The sequence below is a fragment of the Dendropsophus ebraccatus genome, chromosome 2, assembly GCF_027789765.1.
Source record: "Dendropsophus ebraccatus isolate aDenEbr1 chromosome 2, aDenEbr1.pat, whole genome shotgun sequence".
Classification (NCBI taxonomy): Eukaryota; Metazoa; Chordata; class Amphibia; order Anura; family Hylidae; genus Dendropsophus; species Dendropsophus ebraccatus.
Genome location: NC_091455.1, coordinates 176767801 through 176778669, shown reverse-complemented (window position 1 = coordinate 176778669; position 10869 = coordinate 176767801). Strand labels below are relative to the sequence as shown.

The 10869-nt window shown below is 46.6% G+C and overlaps 1 long non-coding RNA gene across 1 annotated transcript; it reads left to right on the top strand.

Moving 5' to 3' along the window:
- The first annotated feature begins 748 nt into the window (after positions 1 to 748).
- Positions 749 to 9709, top strand: LOC138784779 (uncharacterized). Its single transcript, XR_011361936.1, has 5 exons — positions 749 to 850; positions 2282 to 2373; positions 2692 to 2713; positions 3028 to 3099; positions 9383 to 9709. It is a non-coding gene; the product is annotated as an uncharacterized lncRNA (long non-coding RNA).
- Positions 9710 to 10869: the final 1160 nt, after the last annotated feature.

Here is a 10869-nt window from a genome sequence, read left to right as displayed (position 1 = left end):
TCAACCAAAGGCTACTCTGCTAACTACAACTGTGGAGAACACTGGAGCAGCATAATGCACAGTAATAAGCTTGTGTATCTTATACTCATTGGAATTAAGAACAGACTGAATAGATGTCTATGTACAGTAAATGTTACTACAAGCACCATCAGGGTTTTGTCCAGCTTGTTCATGGAACAGATTTTTCCATAGGTTTATGGAGTTTATTTGCAGCAAATTTATGCTTCACATCATTTGTTAAAGGGGTTTCTGGACCATTGTTTGCCCTTTTTAGATCATACCCTGATTATGAGTGATTATATATATTATTTAATGAAAGAAAAAAAATTATATATATATATATATATATATATATATATATATATATATATATATATATAATTTATTTATATATATATATATATATATATATATATATATATATATATATATATATATATATATATATATATAAAATTTATTTATAAAATCATTGAGAATGCTGTCTAATAACATCCAACAAACAAGAGGTAGATCCACGTGTATAAAAAGAGGCAGCAGCGCATTGGGATTACTTTAATAGTGCAATAGCGACACCTGCTGGACACAAACCGAACAACAAGCACCTAGTCACGTGATTAAAACTTTAATCCAAAACTTTAATCCAACTTTACATACATAACAAGTGGTTGTATTTGCGGCTGTGTAAATAATAATAACCCGATGGAGTTGTTATTAGGTGGTTACAGGGTTCCGGATGTTATTGTGACCGACAGCCCCTGCAGATGGGTGGGTCTATGGGGTTAGACGAGCCTTCTAGGGAGTCAGGCGAACTACACCCGTCCTCAGTTGGCGCGGTGACTGCAGAGAGGTCAGTAATGTATCGTTAGGGATCTTATTGATATGTTGTTATTATTATTATTGTATACTTTGTGTTGTGATACATGATGTGGAAATATTTACATAGTTTGGATTCGCGATATACAGATCTGGCTTCACATTTAGTCACCACGTGTTGTGCCCCACGTTGTAACCTCTCATGGTTTTGTGTATATATATATGTATATATACACACACACATAGAGTACATTAATGACACACTAGTTATCAGTCAAAGGAAATGGAGGGATTGCATTGATAAGTAATGTATATTTATTAACTGTTGCTGAACTGGACACATTTGCAAAGTTTTCTCACTTAAAAAAAAAACCCAATATAGTATTCGTACATTTAGCTTCTACCTGCCAGCACTGTAAATGTAAGGAGCTGTGCAGCAATGGGTTATAGATTTGTCTACCTAATGCATTTTTAATATAACATTAGGATATTTCACTTGTACCAAGTGCATAAATGCAAAAATGTGAGTGGTTCATGGTGGCCACTAGAGGGAGCTTTTTTCAAATTCATCTAAGTAGCAATGGCAAGATTTCATAACCTGGTAAAGCAATTGTGTCTGACCAGAAAAATGTCATATTCAAAGGGGTTATCCAGCGCTACAAAAACAAGGCCACTTTTTTCTCCAGCTTAGGTGTTGTTTGCAATTAAGCTCCATTTACTTTATGGGAACTGAGTTTCAAACCCCACCCAATCTGGAGACAAGAGTGGTGCAAAAGTGTCCATGTTTTTGTAGCACTGGATAACCCCATGACAAGTTATGCCCTATCCACAGTATCTACGGAGAGATTACTCGGAGTTCCACTGCTATTGCCTCCCTCGATCTCAACTACAGGGAACCCCGAAATTTACACTGGATGGAGCTGCAGGCCATGCATGCTAAGCATCGCTCCAGTCATTCAATATAGAGCCATTGGAGATGGACTAACACAAAAAAAAAAAAAAAAAAGCCCCCTTACTGGGATTTAGCCATCCCAGTCAAGATTGCGGAGTGCTCCAGTGGTCTCTAGCGATCCACTCAAGATGGGAATATGCCTTTAAGAGGGTACATTGATTCCGAATATTCACCAAAATGGCAGCATATCCTGTTAGAGGGGGAAGCAACACCCCACATGGTTCTTAAAGTGACTGTACCACCAGGCCCAGGCTGAAGCACTGGAGGCGGCCGACCCACCCCTAGTGGGAAGAAATCCCAGCCCCTCCATGACGTGACTCCATTAGAATCAATGGAACTTATCATAGAGGGGCTAGGGTTTCCTCCCACTAAGGGTGGGTCGGCCCGCCTCCAGTGCTTCAGCCTGGGCCTGGTGGTACAGTCACTTTAAAATGTGTTGTAGGCATTAGTTGTAGTAACATTTACATAGTTCCCTTCATACAATAAATCTGTATTTTTAATATATTTTTGCAGCCTCCCTAAGATGTCTGTTTCTCACCCCTTACCAGCGCTACATGCTGGTACACCAATACTTTGGTTACCGAGTGAAGGAACCTGATGCAGAGGTATAGTAATCATTTCTATAAGTACAATGTATAGTACAGCATTTTATTCTGTATTTTCCGATAGAAGGAAAACATCCCAGTAATGTATAGATATATGGTCACTGCTATATTTTGGCTGGTTTTGTGCATAGTCGGTGATGACAACTGTACTCCCTGATCATATCATCGTTGATGTTCAAAAGGATTTACCTGAGACTATGCACATCACATATTACCTATATTATCTAGGCCTTATACTTGTAGTCATCAATAGCAGATTGTTGTGTGGTGAAATTCTAAGTTTTTCCTGTTTTTTTTCTTCCCCAACACGCATTACAGAAGATAGAAACATACAGAACAGGTGAGTTCCCCATATACAAGTATACGTGTATGTATAGAGATACAGTAATCATGCAGATGGAATCTCGTGTAGCCAGTGATGAGCAGTGTACACCTGAACGGATATGTTGTTCTGTTACTGATGCCTTAAAGGATTTACCTGAGGCTACACAAAGTTTCCACTCTGCTCTAAATGTATTTAAAGGCATGGGTACAGTAGCATCTTGTTCATGATGTAAATCTTGTTTCACGTTAAGTTGCCGTGTTTTCTGGGATTAAGAGGGGGCAATCTTTATTGTCCATTCTATAATCCTATTATTCTGTTTATTACTACAGCTGAAGTCTGACCTGAACTCTGCATTGGCGCAACATTACCAACATGTATGAAAATGCCCAAGTGTGATAGTGGTAAGACACTATGGTGTTAGCTATGTGATCAAGGCTGTTACTTCAAAGGAGAATTCCTGGCAGGGATATATATATATATATTTTTTCCAAAACTGCCAGGGAGGGGGTGGGTAAAAAATAACTTGCACTTACCTCCCCGGCTCCAGCACTGATTCCTGCATACTGCTGCTCCAGTCTCCGGCTGCTTGCTTGTCTGGTCTGGGATGTGATGTGTCATGCCCGATTGGCCAGTCAGCAGCACAGGTCCCCCCTCAGACCAGGAAGCAGCTGGAAACAGGAGCATCGGTATGAGGGCATCAGCGCTGGAACAAGGGAGGTAAGTACATGTTATCACCCACCCAAATAAATAAAAAAAATTATATATATATATTCCTGCTCGGAATTCTCCTTTAATGATAGAAGAATAGATGAGTAGCCACTGATGAATATTGTACTCCTGACAGGAAGTTGTCTCCAGTTGATGCTTTAAAGGGTTTATCTAAGGCTGCATTTATGCTGTGGTAAATCTCAAGCTAAGCCTCTAGGGCTACTATTTTTAAAGGATAAAGATCTTGCCAACTGAGTAATTTTGAAGGAGTTGCAAAGTATCTCTCTTTCAGAAAGCAAGAGCGCTTACGCCTCACTTCCACCTATTAAAGTGTTTTTTTTTAACGTTTGGAAGAGCTTTTTTTTTTTTTTTTCCGGTTTATATAGATTGGCTTAAAAGACACCAGTTTGATGGTCATCTCAAAGAAACACTATAGTCGCTCAGTCCTTAGGGTGCCTTTAAACAGGGAGATTTATCTGACAGATTTTTGAAGCCAAAGCCAGGAATGGATTTAAGAAGAGAAGAAATCTCAGTCTTTCCTTTATGACCTGTTCTCTGTTTATAGTCCGTTCCTGGCTTTGGATTCAGAAATCTGTCAGATAAATCTCTGTGTAAGGCTTCGTTCCCACTGAGCAAAACTAGCGGAATTCCGCTGCGGAATGCCGTTAGCCTCCCTCTCATAATGGGAGTCTATGGGAGGCGCGCGCTCCTGCTCTGTCCGCGCTGAACAGGGGTGATTCTAGCCTCTCTGCTGCCCGAGGCGAACTATAGAATGACGCCCCCCCCCCCCCCCCCCCCCGGTCAATCCGCCCACATTATAATCCACTACTGCCCCCCCCACTGCTGTCCCCAATAAACATAATGTTTGGTCCCTTGCTGCACAGAGGATGTCAGGAGAGGAGGGGGCTGACTTTATAGGAGAGGTCCCAGCAGCACAGAGGATGTCAGGAGAGGAGGGGGCTAATCCTATAGGAGAGGTCCCAGCAGCACAGAGGATGTCAGGAGATGAGGGTGCTAATCCTATAGGAGAGGTCCCAGCAGCACAGAGGATGTCAGGAGAGGAGGGTGCTAATCCTATAGGAGAAGTCCCAGCAGCACAGAGGATGTCAGGAGAGGAGGGTGCTGATCTTTTAGGAGATGGTCCCCCTCTTCCCCCCTTATAGATGGTCCCCCTCTTCCCCCCTTATAGATGGTCCCCTCTCCCTTATAGATGGTCCCCCTCTCCCCCCTCCCTTATAGATGGTCCCCCTCTCCCCCCTCCCTTATAGATGGTCCCCCTCTCCCCCCTCCCTTATAGATGGTCCCCCTCTTCCCCCCTTATAGATGGTCCCCCTCTTCCCCCCCCTTATAGTTGGTCCCCCTCTTCCCTCTCTCCCCCCCCCTTATAGATGGTCCCCCTCTCCCCCCCCCTTATAGATGGTCCCCCTCTCCCCCCCCCCCCCTTATAGATGGTCCCCCTCTTCCCTCTCCCCCCCTTATAGATGGTCCCCCTCTTTCCCCCCTCCCTTATAGATGGTCCCCTTCCCCCCCTATAGATGGTCCCCCTCTTCCCTCTCTTCCTCCCTTATAGATGGCCCCCCCCTTATAGATCGTCCCCCTCTTTCCCCCCTCCCTTATAGATCGTCCCCTCTTTCCCCCCTCCCTTATAGATCGTCCCCCTCTTTCCCCCCTCCCTTATAGATGGTCCCCCTCTTTCCCCCCTCCCTTATAGATGGTCCCCTTCCCCCCCTACCTTATAGATGGTCCCCCTCTTTCCCCCCTCCCTTATAGATGGTCCCCTTCCCCCCTACCTTATAGATGGTCCCCCTCTTTCCCCCCTCCCTTATAGATGGTCCCCTTCCCCCCCCCTATAGATAGTCCCCCTCTTCCCTCTCCCCCTCCCTTATAGATGGTCCCCCCCCCTTATAGATGGTCCCCCCTTATAGATCGTCCCCCTCTTTCCCCCCTCCCTTATAGATCGTCCCCCTCTTTCCACCCTACCTTATAGATGGTCCCCCTCTCCCCCCCCCCCTGCACAGCAGATAAAACAAAAACAAAAAACAGCACACAACTCACCTACCCTCCGTTCCCCCGTCGAGCCTCTCTGGTCTGGTCCCGGCTGATGTGCGGCTGCCCGGGGTGTCCCGTCCTGTCCCCGGCAGCGCGCGCATCACAAAGCTCCCCGTGCGCCTGTGACTTCCGGCGCACAGGGAGCTCTCTGATGCGTGCGCTGCCGGGGACAGGACGGGACACCCCCGGCAGCCGCACATCACCCGGGGGACTAAGGCTGCATTCCCACGTTCCGTGATCCTGACGGATCACGGACGTGGAATGCATGTACTGGAGCCCCCCCCGCGCCCGGGCAGTATCTGTAATAAGATGCTGTGAGCGGGGGGGGACTGTATTCATAAGCGCCGCGCTGTAGTATCAGCACGGCGCGGCTGATTTAGTACAGCGCGGCGCTTATGAATACAGTCTCCCCCGCTCACAGCATCTCATTACAGATACTGCCCGGGCGCGGGGGGACTCTAGTACATGGTACAATCAGTGGCGGATTATAATGTGGGCGGCCGCCCGAACCGCTCATATTATAATCTGCCACTGAATGCCGCCAGAGCCGTTTTAATACATTGGTGGGCCCAGTGCACAGCCCTCAAGAGTGGGCCCCCCCTTCCCTTTCGCACATTGTATAATGTACTGAATTTGCCCCCACACTGTATCAAGAGCCCCAATACATACAGTAGTTACCTTATAACACTATTTCCACAATACAGTGATTACATATTACATAAAAACTGCACTAAACAAAACAGAAAGATATCACCATTGATACCATTACATAATACCGCCACACCATGACCCCTAACACTACAATCCTATAACAGAGTGCAGTTACATCCAGTGACTCACCGGGGGCGTTTTCTCCAATCAGAGTCTGTCACCTTTTCTTTTTCTCTCCATCCAGCCTGGGCCACCTTGAAGTCTTCTCCTGGCTGTGAATCTTCTCTCCAGAATCTGCCAGACAAATATTTTAGGCTCCAACACATACAGTAGTTAGGTCCCTTGTACCCCTATACAGTAGTTACACCCCTCTGTACTCCTACATAGTTACACCCCTCTGTGCCTCCATAGTTTTAAGGTGTCCCTGTAGTATATAGACCCTCATGTGCTCCTCCAGTTATATACAGCCCTCCTGTGCGCTCCCCCATTAGTATATAGCCCCCCTGTGCACTCTCCCCAGTAGTATATAGCCCCCCTGTGCTCTTCCACAATAGTATATAGCCCCCCTGTGCTCTCCCACAATAGTATATAGCCCCCCTGTGCTCTCCCCCAATAGTATATAGTCCCCCTGTGCTCTCCAATAGTATATAGACCCCTATGCTCTCCCACAATAGTATATAGCCCCCCTGTGCTCTCCCCCAATAGTATATAGCCCCCCTGTGCTCCCCCCAATAGTATATAGCCCCCTGTGCTCTCCCCAATAGTATATAGCCCCCCTGTGCTCTCCATAATATATAGCCCCCCTGTGCTCTCCCCCATAGTATATAGACCCCTGTGCTCCTCAATATGATATAGCTCCCTGTGCTCACCAATAGTATATACCTCCCCTGTGCTCCCCAATAGTATATAGTCCCCTGTGCTCCCCAATAGTATATAGCTCCCCAGTGCTCCCCCATAGTATATATTCCCCTGTGCTCCCCCATAGTATATAGCCCCTCTGTGCTCCCCAGTAGTATATAGCCCCCTGTGCTCCCCAGTAGTATATAGCCCCCTGTGCTCCCCAGTAGTATATAGCTCCCCTGTGCTCCCCAGTAGTATATAGCTCCCCTGTGCTCCCCAGTAGTATATAGCTCCCCTGTGCTCCCCCATAGTATATAGCTCCCCTGTGCTCCCCCATAGTATATAGCCCCCTGTGCTCCCCCATAGTATATAGCCCCCCTGTGCTCCCCCATAGTATATAGCCCCCTGTGCTCCCCCATAGTATATAGATTCCCTGTGCTCCCCATAGTATATAGACCCCTGTGCTCCCCAGTAGTATATAGTCCCCTGTGCTCTCCCATAGTATATAGGTCCCCTGTGCTCCCCCATAGTATATAGCTCCCCCATAGTATATAGCCCCCTGTGCTCCCCCATAGTATATAGCTCCCCAGTGCTCCCCCATAGTATATAGCTCCCCTGTGCTCCCCCATAGTATATAGCCCCCTGTGCTCCCCCATAGTATATAGCTCCCCAGTGCTCCCCCAATAGTATATAGCCCCCTGTGCTCCCCCATAGTATATAGCTCCCCTGTGCTCCCCAATAGTATATAGCCCCCTGTGCTTCCCAATAGTATATAGCTCCCCAATAGTATATAGCTCCCCTGTGCTCCCCCATAGTATATAGCTCCCCTGTGCTCCCCCATAGTGTATAGCCCCCTGTGCTTCCCAATAGTATATAGCTCCCCTGTGCTCCCCCATAGTATATAGCCCCCTGTGCTCCCCCATAGTATATAGCTCCCCAGTGCTCCCCCATAGTATATAGCTCCCTGTGCTCCCCCACAGTATATAGCTCCCCTGTGCTCCCCCATAGTATATAGCTCCCTGTGCTCCCCAGTAGTATATAGCCCCCTGTGCTCCCCCATAGTATATAGCCCCCTGTGCTCCCCCATAGTATATAGCCCCCTGTCCTCCCCTATAGTATATAGCCCCGTCCTCCCCCATAGTATATAGCCCCCTGTGCCCCCCCATAGTATATAGCTCCCCCTCCCATATAACATTGAAAAAAACAAACACTGTTACTCACCTGGGTCCACGCGTTCCTCTTCTCTTCCCTCTTGTGGCCGCACTTCCTGCAGTCACAAGAGGCTGCACTCCCCTTACCCTCGCGCCGACGCTCCAGTGACGTCGGGCGCTAGAGGGAGAGTGCGGCCTCTTGTGACCGCAGGAAGTGCGGCCACCAGAGTGAGTGACTGACAGGGAGGGAGCCAATGGCTCTCTCTCTGTCAGTGTCGCTGCTGCTGCAGCGCTGAAGAGCCGCAGCAGCAGCGGGCGGGGGCAGCGGTGATCGCCGGGGGGGGCCCTGCAGGGGGCGCCATGGAGGGGTAAGTAGATTACCCATCCATGGCGCTCCCCCCTGACAGGCTGGTGGCCGGAGCCCTGTGCGACCGCATTGGTCGCACATAGCAACGGCCGGCCTGCTCGGGGGGGCCCCTTTAACCAGTGGGCCCGGTGCACGTGCACCATGTGCCCTCTGGTTAAAGCGGCCCTGAATGCCGCCCCCATTAAGATAGCTGGTGGCGCCGCCTGAGGCAGACGACTCAGGTCGCCTCATCATTGCGGCGCCCCTGGCGCTGAACAATGAACATGTTTATTCTTTAGCGCGGACAAAGCAGGAGCGCGCGCCTCCCATAGCCTCCCTCTCATATTGGGAGTCTAACGGCATTCTGCGGTGGACAATTCTGCTAGTTTTGCTCAGTGGGAACGAAGCCTAAAGGCACCCTTAGGAAGCATCCTAAGAAGCATCCGCCACCCCCACCCCCAATCGTGTACTTAACACATGTTATCCCAGCACAGCTGCATCCATGCATTTCATTGCTGCAGTTTAGTCATGTGATCACCAGTCTGCCCCACAGAAAAGCAGTGTTTAAAGGGGTTCTCCAGGATTAGAGGCTTTCTTCCAAAAACAGCTCCAACCTTTCCCTCAGGTTGTGTGTGTTATAACTACTCAGACCCATTTATTTTAATAGAACCGAGCTGTAATACCACACACAAACTGAGGACCAGAGCAGTCCTACTTATATGCCATCAGTCTAGTTCTTCCAAAACTGTAAGGCTGCTACAACACACACAAGTTTTTATTTTTAAACTGCAGGTCTTGAGCTAAAACCTAAGAGTATATTCAAAAGAAACAGGAAATCTACCGGAAGGACTATTACTCTTTGCCGGAACCCAGTCATATACCGATCCTTGCAGAATAATTGGAGGCATTGAAAATATTGACTGTTTTATTGTTTTGTAGGCCGAACAGAAGAGGTCAAGAACCTGGATGAGTGTAGTGGAATAGCCTGCCAGCTGACAACCTGTACCGGAGAACAGTCATTGAAGCAGAAAAATGGACAAGATGTGATCTTGACATTATAGTCTTCTATCCTTGCAGAGATATATATATATATATATAGTCGATTCTCATTCTGATTGTAGAAACATGCTGCTTAAAGAGAGTTGTCACCAGATTTATGGTATCCTATCAGAGTTTGTCAAGCACGTTTACATTTGTCATTTTTCTTAATGATGTATGTATTCTTTATATTACTGTTCTAATAAACATGTTTTAAAATAAGCATAAGCTTATATAAAATAAAAACACAGCAAGTATAAAGTTAATGCTTGCCTTATCTGCCAGTTTTTATTTTTTTAAATGGCAAATTACGCTAGCCTTTTCAGCAGCCTTTTTAGTGCCCTATTGAAGAGAGCAATGGTCAGCAGACCGTCGCTATCGTTATCTGTATTATTCAACCTGTTTTAGGACAACTATCAGCTGCCCTCTTGCATGTCAGCTGATCGTGGTCTTTTCCCAGGTGCTATAACACCAAACTATTCTGCTAAATACGAACAATAATCGCTTGGTGTAATAGGACCCTTGGTGATGGAGCCGCAAATGCAGTTTTCCAGTAAGTGAGACACCTAGTGGTCAAACTTATAGGATTGTATTTTATATAGAAAACAGGCCAAAATAAAGTAAATGGGAAAGATGTAGTATATTACCTCCCCTGCTTACTTAACATTTATTGGTAATGACAGTGGATAATTAAGCATCACTGTCATTTCCACACTTTTTGTGTGTCAACAGATATGTCCAAGATTAATGATTGCACAGGATCTCACTCCTGAGATTCTGAGCCAGAGTGTGTGTATATTATTATTTATTATTATTATTTTTATTTCTTCTTAATCCCCAATAAATAGTATCTGTAAGTGCTGCATACAGTACCCCCACCCCCAAACTCTGGCGCCTTGTCCACACAGCATAGGAAATCACAGTCTAAACTGTCCTGCAGTTGCAGTGTGGATTATAAAGTGATTATTCAGGTTTAGAAAAAAGTGATGAGGTTATAGCCAAGTGAAGTGAGTGGCAGTGTGCTTGACACTCTGGATGGCCACCTGCTGAGGCCTATGTGCTCTATTATTGTCTATTCAGCACATTAGCCAAATTTGGTGGCTGGCCTAAAAGTGAAGCCACAATCTCAGCAGGTAGAGCAAATCTTAAAAAAATGGTTGCTTTCCCCAAACTCCTCTATATCAAGCAGTCTCTTATATTATACCTTAAATAACCAGACATTAAAGGTTTACATTACGTTTACTTACAACAATGACATTCTGTTCCCATGACATGCTACCTGGGGACTGGAAAGTGTCTCCCTCTCAGCATTATTTTGAGGCTTGATGCTATATCTTCTGCTGGTGAACCTATCGCCATGCTGCCCTGCCCACCTTTTCCTTACCCAC